Here is an 11,749-nt window from a genome sequence, read left to right on the forward strand (position 1 = left end):
GTGATATATATATATTCAGGTAATCTAGATTGTTCAGTATGGCGAACAAGGTGACCCAGATCACGAGAGGACCTGGAGGAGCTCCGAGAGGCTTTCAACAGGATCGGTTAGTTAACACACACACAGCCCCCAGAACTTGCAGAAATGCTACTCAGGTCATTGTTTATAACCAACATAAAGCAGTATAGTTTTTTTTATTGGTCAGTCACTCTGTGTTAGGGACCTGCACACCTGTTCTACGACTTCACTTTAGGTGTGCAAAAGGTTTTGTTGTTCTACGTGTCAGGGTGCCAGGTCATACGGTGAACTGAGTGGTGCCAGATGACTCATCATTAGTCAGACATTCCTGAAAAGTGAGCATCAATTGCTACAAACTCTGTATAAGTACACTGCAGTTCATCAGACCCAATTAGGAGATGTTAGAATCTAGATTAGTAAGTTAGAGAGGAGATTATGTGCGTGAAAGAGAGGTAACTAGAGGTTAGAAGGAGGAGAGAACTAGAGGTTAAGAGAAGAGCAGATATAGAGTACAGGAGGCCATAGATCTACTCTTTAGCGTAAGGTCTGATAATCAGAGTAAATGACTATACCAGACAGAAAAGTATCCCTATTAGTATGGATCTCGCAGCCCGGGAAGGATGAAGGTATATGATACACATGATCGAGGTAAACCGTTAGATGTCAGAGCCTTCCTCCTCTACATTATGAGTTTTGAAGACGTTAACAGCCTATTACTTAGGATAACATTTGTATGAAGATAAAGGTTTCTTCATCAATTATCTACTTACGAATACTCCATAATACAAAGCTAAAAACAGGTTTTAGACAGTTTGGGAAATGTTAATTAATACAAAGAAAAACAGGCGCTCTATATATGTATATTAATGGATAAGTTTACTCTTCTCTAGACTCTTTAGCTAGTTTTGATCAGAGGCCTCGAAGAAAGTATAGAGTCAGTGCCATCCTGTGGTAATCATTATGATCATCACTTGTGTGAATGTTTATGTAGCATAAGCATATAGGTAAACCTACGTCGAGATTGTGTTTCAGACCTTGACAATTCAGTGAGTATGAACATGGAGCGGAAACACAGCCCGACCAAAGAAGGATGAGAGAGAAAGATGATAGTGTATTCCATAGATGTTAGATAGGGAGATAGGTAACCCTAGAGAGATAGAGAGATATAGGATCCTAGAGGTTAGATTAGAGATAATCTAGAGGTAGACAGGAAGCTAATTAACCCAAGGTTAGGGAGTAACCAAGAGGTATATAAGGAGAGGAGTAACCATAGGTTAGAGAGGGATATTGTAATCTAGAGTTAGAGAGAACCTCCGCCTTTTGAACCCTAAGGTTTAGAGATGGGACAGAACCAAGAGGTAAGGAGAGGTAACCAGGAGGTTAGAGAGGTAACCTTAGGTAAGAGAGTTAACCTAGAGGTATAGAAGGTAACCTAGAGGTTAGAGAGTGTAACCCAGAGGTTCTACTTAAGAGAGTACACCTACGGAGGTTTAAGAGACCTTAGAGGTTTGAGAGTTAACCTAGAGGTTAGAGAAGTAACCTAGAGGTTTTAGGAGAGTAACCGAGACGGTAAGAGAGGGTAAACTTAGAGTTTAGGAGAGGTAAACCTAGAGGTTAGAGAGGTAACCAGAAGGGTTACGAGAGTTTGAGGGCCCCCACCGCAGTAGAGAACACTGCTCCTGCTCAACAAAATAAGAAGTCTTTGTGAGGGTATTATTTACTTGATATGCAAAAATGCCTTTTGCAATGCAAAAATAGAAATAGAAAGCCAACTAAATAGTTCACAGAATGCGCGGGATTCCCTAAATGTGCCTGAATTATCACAACGCTGAAAATAGTCACCCGTTAGTCAGAAACTCAAAAGTGAAAATGAAAGTATCTGAAACCCTTCTTCACGGAGACGTTAATTTCTCCTGTTTAGAAGCATTCAAGCTAGAGCATCGGTGGGATTTGTAGTTTGATTATGGCGACGCGTAGCGTACCACAGTGCTAGCCCATTGATGGGTACGGGGTAAACACAGTTGTTCGTATGATTATTAATCTTCATCATTTAAACGTCACTTTTTTTTGTGAATTTTGAAGCATTTTTATCTATGACTAATTGGCAGAGAAGATGATTACCTACTGCAGTTCTGAGGTGTTTGTCCTATAAGATGGTAATGCTTGCTTCTGTCCATTTTTGAGTGATATGCCCTCGTTGGTCAGTTGTCTGTCTGAGTGTCATATGACTAAGTAGGTCTCATCAATGAAAATCCAGATATATAATTTTTATCCAGAACTATGCTTGCTTCTGAATATTTCCAATTTTGTTTGAATTCATTAATAACCATGCAGATAGCATTAATAACTCAGAAGACAGAATTACTAAACTGCTAGGGCTAACCAGACCCAGTGTGGCTCAAGTGCACTTCATGACATGAAGATTGCGCAGCACTTCAATTAGCAATGAAACCATATTACAAAGACTACAGTGTCCAAGCTGCGCCAGTCTTGGTCATAAGGGCTTTCTCACTGTTTGAAGTTTCCATCAGCCTGAAACAAACTTAATTTCAAATAGTCATCACCTAATTGCCTGCCCACTACGCAGCATCAATTACAAGCCTTCTACATATTAAAGTGTCTGCCTCTAGGGTTAGCTGCTCAGAGAGGACTTGAAAAAGCAGAATAAGGGTTGATCAACATCTTTCTCTGAGAGGTAATATTGCTTTTTGAGGGCAAGTCAAACCTATTATTGGATATTTATGCTTACAGTATAGTAAACTTTTGACCAACTTTGATGAAACTGTTGAATCTTGACACAAGAAAAGTTAAAAAATACCAAGGAATTAATTCTATGGCATGATGTAAGATGATACACTTTAGAAAGAGAAGTTGTTATCTGAACTCCTCTATAAAGCAAAAAGGGGTAGTCTGTTGCTTGCTTCAGTTATATTGAAAGCCCAATAAAAGATTTCCGTATTATAGAACCCTTTTATTTAGGTGCTTTGATTACAAATCCCAAGGCTTCTTGTCGTTACGCGACCAAAATTGGTTCCAATTGAACCCTGTTATGGTGCCAATTTATTGAATTATGGCTACTACTAATTAAAATTTTTAATATTTTTTAGCCAGAATATAATAATAATAAACATTAATGGACCAAATAATACCAGCAGAGTTTTACTTTTGATGTGTGCGATAATTGCAAAGACCTAATTAGTTTGGAAATATTGGCAGAGTCTTTAGGCGCAAGGAGGTTAGAATCTGTTTGCTGGTAAATGAGGATACAACTTACAACTCTTTGAGCGTAGAAGGTACCTAACTCTGTGCGTTATGGAACAGTACAGTAGGTGATTTTGCCCACTGTGGTCTGGAGAACAAGAGGGTAATAAGATGCAAAAACATGAGTAATTCTACAGAAAAATCTTAAAGCATGAGTTAATTCTGCCCAAAATAAAGAATAATTGCAGATGCAGACATATAATCATTATGATTTAGAAGAACAACCTTACATTAGAGTTGTTGTCGCAGGCAGCCATCTGATGGAGGTGATTAACTTGCGCAGACTGAGGCAAAACGAATAATTGTGTCTCAAAAGACCACCTGTGATAATGATTAACTAGCCTAGTTTGTAAGATACAACCGAAGGACAAATGATACAACCCTGCCATGCACAAAAAAAAGATCAAATAGGAGGAGAACACTTTAAACAACAATGTAAAACTCCAAGTCAGATCTCAAACCAGCCTTTCTGAATGGAATAAGTATGCACGTGTCCGGTACTATATTAGGAGGGTAGAAGAGTGAACACTGACGAAGAGAGTCATAATGAATTAACCTAGAGTTAGAAGATGGGTAACCTAGTATGTGAAGACGAGAATAAGAGTAACTATGTAGTTCAACGATGAGCTGTGTTGAATCCTAGAGGCAAGATTAAAGTAGGAAGTAGACAATAAACCTAGGTAGTTAGTTGAGGAAGAGTGATCCTATGAGGGTTAGGAGGTAATCCTGAGAGTCGCGTTTAAGTGTGAGAGAGCGAGCTTCACAACTAAAGAAAGAGTTGAAGAGAGTGAGGTCTCTATAACACACTAGAGGTTAGGGAGTTAACCTAGAGGGTGAGAGAGTAACCCCATACAGGAGCGCGTTAGAGGCAGGAATTGGTAATCGTAGAGTCTTTGCATCAAGTTCCTAACCTTAGTGATAGGTCTTCCTTGGAGGACTGAGGTAGCTCTATTCGAGGTTGAGGATGCAACTTGTTAAACCATTGCATGGTTAGAGGAGGGCTAACCTAGAGTGGCGCTATGAGACATGCTAAACTCCTTTAGAGGTTAGAGAGGAACCTAGAGGTATAGAGATGGTAACCTAGAGTTAGAGAGGAGAGATAGGTAACCTGAGGTATAGAGATAACCTTAGAGGTTAGAGAAGGTGGAACTATGACAAGTAGAGACGGTTGAGTGACTAGCAAAGCGTAATCTACGAACAGATGTCACACACACACACACACACACACACACACACACACAGTCAATTTATCATCACAATTAAAGGAAATATTTATAATTGAAACGCAAGGTACAGATGCAGAACAATCTAGAGGCGAAATAAACGCACACCTATTTAGGCGAGGTGCTGGCTAGCGGAGTGGAACACTTAAAAAATAAAGGAGAGCCGCACACTCTAGGAGCTCAGATGCAAAAATGTTAATGTCCAACGTTTTGACAGACAAGCTGTCTTCATCAGGGTATAATGACAAACACTGCGGGATGACTCATTTATATAGTGTCAAAAGACACACAGTTGTCTGTAATCATGGCCGGTGTGGCCTGATATCATTGGTTAATTCTCATATATTAAAATAGCAAACAAAAAACAAATGGATAGCGTACGATCGTAGATACAATTTGGCTACATAAGCCTACAAACATTTACAATAGCAAAATCACATCAATCACAAGATTGGAGAACAAACTTGACTGCTAAACTGACAAACAGGCAACATGCTTCCATTGTGACCTCATGCTTCCATTGTGACCTCATGCTTCCATTGTGACCTCATGCTTCCATTGTGACCTCATGCTTCCATTGTGATATCATGCTTGCATTGTGAGCTCATGCTTGCATTGTGACCTAATGCTTCCATTGTGACCTAATGCTTCCATTGTGACCTCATTCTTCCATTGTGACCTCAAGCTTCCATTGACCTGCCAGTGTATTGCGCAATAAGCTAATCTACCGGTTCTAGCAGTGATAAGTGTGCTATCACAGGCTTCAGAGAATACAGAGCTACAATAAGGAGAGAGTAAAGATAAGACTGTCTACAATCTAGAATCTAATCTATATATTAGACCATACAATTTATAGTGTATATTATTGAACCATACTATCTAAGCCCCAGAAGGTCGGGCACATATCTTTAAGCTCACAAAGACAACATGATACAGTTCTGTATGATGATCTATTATTTTTTAAATAGTTGTGTGGTTATTGATTAACTCGAGGGAGAGATACGAGGACAATAAGGATATTTGTTGTGTGTTATGGCCTCAATATACACTGAGTGTACAAAACATTAGAAACACTTGTTAAATCTACTTCAATCCGTGTAGATGAAGGGGATGAGACAGGTTAAAGAAGGATTTTTAAGCATTGAGACAATTGAGACATGGATTGTGTATGTGTGCCATTCAGAGGGTGAATGGGCAAGACATAATATTGAAGTGCCTTTGAACGGGGTATTATAGTAGGTGGCAGGCGCACCGGTTTGAGTGTGTCAAGAACTGCAACGCTGCTGGGATTTTCACGCTCACCAGTGTTTTTCAAGAATGGTCCACCACCCAGAGGACATCCTGCCAACTTGAAACAACTGTGGGAAGCATTGGAGTCAACATGGGCCAGCATCCCTGTGGAACGCTTTTGACACCTTGTAGAGTCCATGCCCCGTCGAACTGAGACTGTTCTGGGGGCACACTCAGCGTAGACTCCATATATGGCCGTGACTTTCATCCCACAGCTCTCTACTGTTCCATTCAAGTTTAGTCAATTCGGGAAATGAAATTCGATTTTGGATGCACATTTTAGAATTTTAATTGACTGAATTGAAAATGAATTGACCCACACCCTGCTGCCTTTACACACTCCTCGCCACACACCCTGCTGCCTTTACACACTCCTCGCCCCTCCCCGCCACACACCCTGCTGCCTTTACACACTCCTCGCCCCTCCCCGCCACACACCCTGCTGATTTTACACACTCCTCGCCACACACCCTGCTGCCTTTACACACTCCTCGCCCCTCCTCGCCACACACCCTGCTGCCTTTAGTGTGCGTAAGTTCACAAACAAAACAAACAAAAGGCGGCAGGGTGCTGTGGGGGAGGGGGCGAGGAGTGTAAGTAATTTACACAAGGCGGCAAGCCTGATACCGAAGGCAGACGAGAGGGGAAGACAAGAGTTGACTACAAAACACGCTATTAAAAAAGAAGACAGAGCAAGGAAAAAACAAATAAGTGTGGGCGGGGAGAGGGGAGGAGATGGTATAAAAAGTGACAGAAGGTGCAGGGATGTATTGCGGGGATAGGGGCGAGGAGTGTGTCAGTTTAACAAGAAGAAGAGGCGTGCTTGTGGAGCGGGGAAGAGGGCAGGGAAAGACTGTGTAAGTTTACCACAAGGCAGCAGGTTAGTAGTGGTGGGAGTCGAGGCGAGGCAGTGTGTAACTACAAAAGGCAGAACAGGAGTGTGGGTCAATATTATTCAAATTCAAATTCAAAGATGTTGCATACACACCGAATATTCAATTCATATTACTGAATTTGACTAAGAACTTTGATGGAAAAGGTACAAAGAGTGTGAGGGATATAGTCACGGCATAAAATGGCAGTATACGCTGAGTGAGCACTCAGAAGCCTATTCAGACGGGGCATAAAAGAACTCTACAAGGTGTAAAAGCGTCCAAGGGATGCTGGCCATCGTCTGAAATCCATTCGCTTCCATAGTTGTTTCAATTTGAGAAGGAATGTAAATCAATAACGGTGGTGGAACCCAATCTCTTAGAAAATCACCCACACCTAGTTGAGCGTCAACGAAATCCCAGCCGCATTGCCCGGTCTATGAAATACTACAAACACGTGTGAGCCTGGTACACTACTACCCCCAACTCACCCCCAGCTTCAAAGGACTCAATTTTTGTTTGCCATTCCCTCTGAATGGCACACATAACAATCCATGGTTCATTGTTAGAACGCCTCCTAAAAATCCCTCCTATAACATGTCTTCCCTTTCAACTCCCATAACAGATTAGAAGTGACAATCAATAAGGAGCAATCATAGCTTCAACACTGGAATCACCATGAGTAGATCTTGATCAGGCACAGACGAGCGTGACGTAATTCTATAATGACTATTATGTACTCCAAGTGTTCTACTCGCAGCGCATCATCAAGGACACAACAACACAAACACAATGCTTAATTAACGCTCAACTAAATACTCCTACCCAATCTCACTCCTAGTTAATCCCAATAACCAAAAATATCTCTCAATAACTACAAATAGATCATCCATACACCAACCAGACAACTGCCTATCATCCGCCTAGATTTACTTGAAACGACGTTAAAAGATAACTGGCACTTACCATTCCTGGGGATTAGATTGTATGGTTTCAAATATAGTTGATTACATTGGTAGATAGTCTTATTTTACACTCTCCTATTCTAGTTAGCTCTGTATCTTGCAGCATGTGGTAGCACACTTTACATGTTTAGAATGGGTAAGATTATTTTTGTCAATAAACTGGCAGGTCAATGGAAGACGAGGTCACAATGGAAGCACAGGTATTAACACATGGTAGCACGAGGTCACAATGGAAGCAGAGGTCACAATGGAAGACGAGGTCATGGAAGCACACGAGGTAATGGAAGCAAGAGGTCACATGGAAGACGAGGTACAATGGGAAGACGAGGTAAATGGAAGATGTTGCCTCTTTGTTAGTCTTAGCATTCTAGGAAGCGACGAGGTACAATGGAAGTTGAATAAATGGAAGCATGAGGTCAGAATGGAGATGAGTCAAAGGAAGCATGGAGGTTCAATGGAAGAGAGGTCACAATGGAAGCAAGGTCACAATGGAGAGAGTACAATGGACCACGGGTCACATGGAGCAGAGGTCACATGAAGACGAGGTTCAAATGGGAAGACAGGTCACAAGGAAACGGGTAATTATGGAGCATAGGTCAAATGGAGCATCGAGGTCAAAATGGAGTGTTGTCTTTGTTTTTAGCACTATGGGGGAAAAAGCACGAGGGTCCAATGGAGTAATGAATACAATGGAGCATGAGGTTCACATATGGAAAGCATGAGGTAAATGGAAGATGAGGTCACAAGGAAGCATGAGGTACAATGGAAGCATGAGGTAAAATGGAAAGCATGGTTGCTCTTGTTAGTTTCCGCCTATGGAAGCATGAGGTCACAATGAAGCATGAGGTCACAATGGAAGATGAGGTACCTGGAAGCATGAGGTCACATGGAGATGAGGTAGAATGGAAGATGAGGTCACAATGGAAGCATGAGGTCAATGGAGCATGGAGGTACAATGGAAGTGAGGTACAATGGAAGATGAGGTCACAATGGAAGCATGAGGTCAAATGGAAGCATGGAGGTCACATGGAAGCATGAGGTTCAAATAGAAGGATGAGGCCAAATGGGAAGCATGTTGCCTCTTTGTTAGTTTTAGCGTCAAGTTTGTTCTGCATTTTCTGTACTCGGGTTTCTATTACAAATATTCCTTTATTGTGATGATAAATTGACTGTGTGGGTGTATCAGGTCATCTAGACAGAATGTCCAGTATGGCGACAAGGTGACCCAGATATAGAGAAGACTGGAGGGCCGAGAGGCTTTCAACAGGATGGTTGTTAACACACACACAGCGCTTGCAGCAAATGCTGATCAGGTCGGTTTATAACCAATCATAAAAGCAGTATAAGTTTTTTTTATTGGTCGTTCAGTCTGTGTAAGGGATGCATGTTTAGCGACTTTCACTTAGGTTGTGCAAAGGTTTATGTTCTGCGTGTCAGGGGTTGCAGGTCCATCGGTGAACTGAGTTGGTTGCAGATGCTCATCATTAGTTCAGTACATTTCCTATAAGTTTGAGCATCATTGCTACAATCTCCTGTTATAAGTACTGCAGTTTATCGACCAATTTAGAGATGTTAGATTTATTAGAAGTTAGAGAGGAGATAGGTAATAGAGTTTGAGAGGGACTGGTAACTAGAGGTTAGAGAGGAGAGGTAACCTAGAGGTTAAGAGGGAGACTAGTAGCTAAACGGCTGCTGGTATAAAATCCTGACCCAGAGATGAAAGAAGGGGAGAACTAGTAAGGGCTGCATTTTGGCCTTGAGCATGGACTTCATCTGGTTCTAATTTCTGCCTGTCTGTGTCTGTCTGTTTCTCCATACGGGACCTGACAACAGGTGGTTTGTCGTGACTGTTGGAGCTGCAAGGAAGCTGTTCAGAGAGCTGAGTTTGTCAAGTGCAAGGCTTACGAGTCAGAGAGTGAGTGGAGGATCTTCGTAGCAGGAGAGCCCAGGAGTCCAGGAACGGGTCCAAAATCAGTTTTGAAGAGTTTGTTCGTAAGATATAAATAAGACCGAATAAAGCGGTGAACAATGTAGGCAACGCATCCCAGACACTACACAGACACATCTCACACGAAACTCACCACAGACATCAGGAGACAAGGCGCATACCTGTCTTGTAGAGTTACAGGAGCTGAAGAGTAAGGGAGCTCGTGAGGACAGTTAAGAAAACATCGCAGGAGAGAAGGGATAGATCTTTGGAGGATTGTCAGGAATTCCCAGCGAGGGAACACAGCCTCTATCAGGTAGAGAGAGAGCAGAGTTTATGTGGTGTGTTCTATTATGTAGTGTGTTGTGTGGTGTGGGGACGTTGTGTGTGGGGACTGTGTGTGTGTGTGGGGACGTGTGTGTGTGGGGGGAGTGTGTGTGTTGTGTGGGAGTTGTGTGTGTGTGTGGGACTGTGTGTGTGGTGGGGAGTGTGTTGGTTGGACGTGTTTACTATTCGTGGGGAACAGAGTCGTAAAGATGTAAACGACAAAAGTTGGACAGCTGGGGATTTTGTTAGTCCATCAAGTAAATGCTATTTTAGGGGGTTGGGGTTTAGGTTAGAATTAGGGTTAGATAAGTTAAATAATTAGGTTAGGAGCTGGGTTTTAATTTGTAGGGTTAGGGTTGGGTTTAGGGTTAGGATAAGTTTAGGTTTTTGGGTTAGGGTTAGGGTTAAGGTTAGGGTTAGGGAAGGTGGGTTAGGATTAGGGTTGGTTTGGGTAGGGGTAGGGAAATAGGATTTGAATGGGACTGAATTGTATGTCCCCAAGGTTGCTGTACTAGACTGGTGTGTGTGTGTGTGTTAGATGAGGAGAAGTGGCGTTTGTGAACTGGATCAACAAGTCTCTGGCCAAAGATGAGACTGTAAAACCTTCTTTACCCATGAAACGCTTGACGAGACAGTCTCTTCAAATCAGTAAAGATGGGAGTCTGCTCTGGTAAACTCAAACACGGCACAAATATATTATACATCACAACACAACACACCACACACACCACAACCACACACACACCCAAACCCACCAACACCACAACAACCCCACCTTGGCTAACATATTACTGTTTTGTCTTGTGCAGTAAAATGATCAAACCTCTCCCAGTCTGACACATCGATGAGAGAGTATAACACCAAGAAACCACCACTTCACCATGACGTGAGTTAACAACACACAACACACAACACACCCAACCCACACACACCCACACACCACACACCCAGAACACACACACCACACACCCACACACACAAGGAAAAGTTGGGATTGTCCCTATACAAAAACCGTAAGTCTCTCTCGTGTCCCTTCTCTAGGGAAATTGATGTGGCGATAACTCTGCGTTGTCTATGGCTGTACGTGCGTAACATCCGAGCCCCTGACCTGATGCTGGAAACCCCACTGGTGCTGGGCCTGCTTTGGCAGATTAATCAGATAGGACTGTTGTGCTGACATAGAGAATCAGCGCAACAGAAGGTACACACACACATTGTCCAAACACTAACACACTCACGCATACACAGCCACACAACAGAGTGTGTCTAATTTAGTTTATGTCCATATGAATTTGCCCATGTATTTCCTGTATCTGCAACTATTGTTTTGTGTGTGAGTATCTGTTACACACTGCAAGCCGAATTGGCTGGATTGTGTTTATTTGCAGCTTTATTAAACCTGCTGTCTGAGGGGAGGATTAGAGACCTGAGTGTCATTGTCTCCGAAGACTGTTGCTACGCTGGGTCAACCATCACCTAGGAACGCTGGGCGCCCAAACAAGCAGCACTTCAAGCAAGGACATCAGGTAACCACCACTGGTACTCACGTCCAGTCGAGCGCCACACACAGACTAAATATGTTATGTTTATGATATGTAATGTGTTATATACTGTGTTGTAGGATTCCAGGGCGATTTCTAACCTGTTTGGACACAGTTCTCACCTATAGGAGAGACATAGAGAGATGGCATCACATCGATATGAGGCATCAATGTAAAGGCGTGTGTATTTCATATTGGGGTGTTTCATGGTTTGCATGCGGGGTGTGTGTGTTCCACTTACGTTTTGTGGTGTGTGTATGTATTACGGAGCGTGACGACGAAGCCAGGGGCAGAGTGAGCTTGCAGGCAGGCCCGTCTGGATGCA

The 11,749-nt window shown here is 42.5% G+C and overlaps 1 pseudogene; it reads right to left on the bottom strand.

Annotated features, from left to right (window-relative positions):
• Positions 1 to 11,749, bottom strand: part of LOC112075770 (plastin-1-like) — a 20,410-nt pseudogene that overhangs the window by 3,975 nt on the left and 4,686 nt on the right.

This window comes from Salvelinus sp. IW2-2015, unplaced genomic scaffold, assembly GCF_002910315.2.
Source record: "Salvelinus sp. IW2-2015 unplaced genomic scaffold, ASM291031v2 Un_scaffold3381, whole genome shotgun sequence".
In the NCBI taxonomy this organism is placed as follows: Eukaryota; Metazoa; Chordata; class Actinopteri; order Salmoniformes; family Salmonidae; genus Salvelinus; species Salvelinus sp. IW2-2015.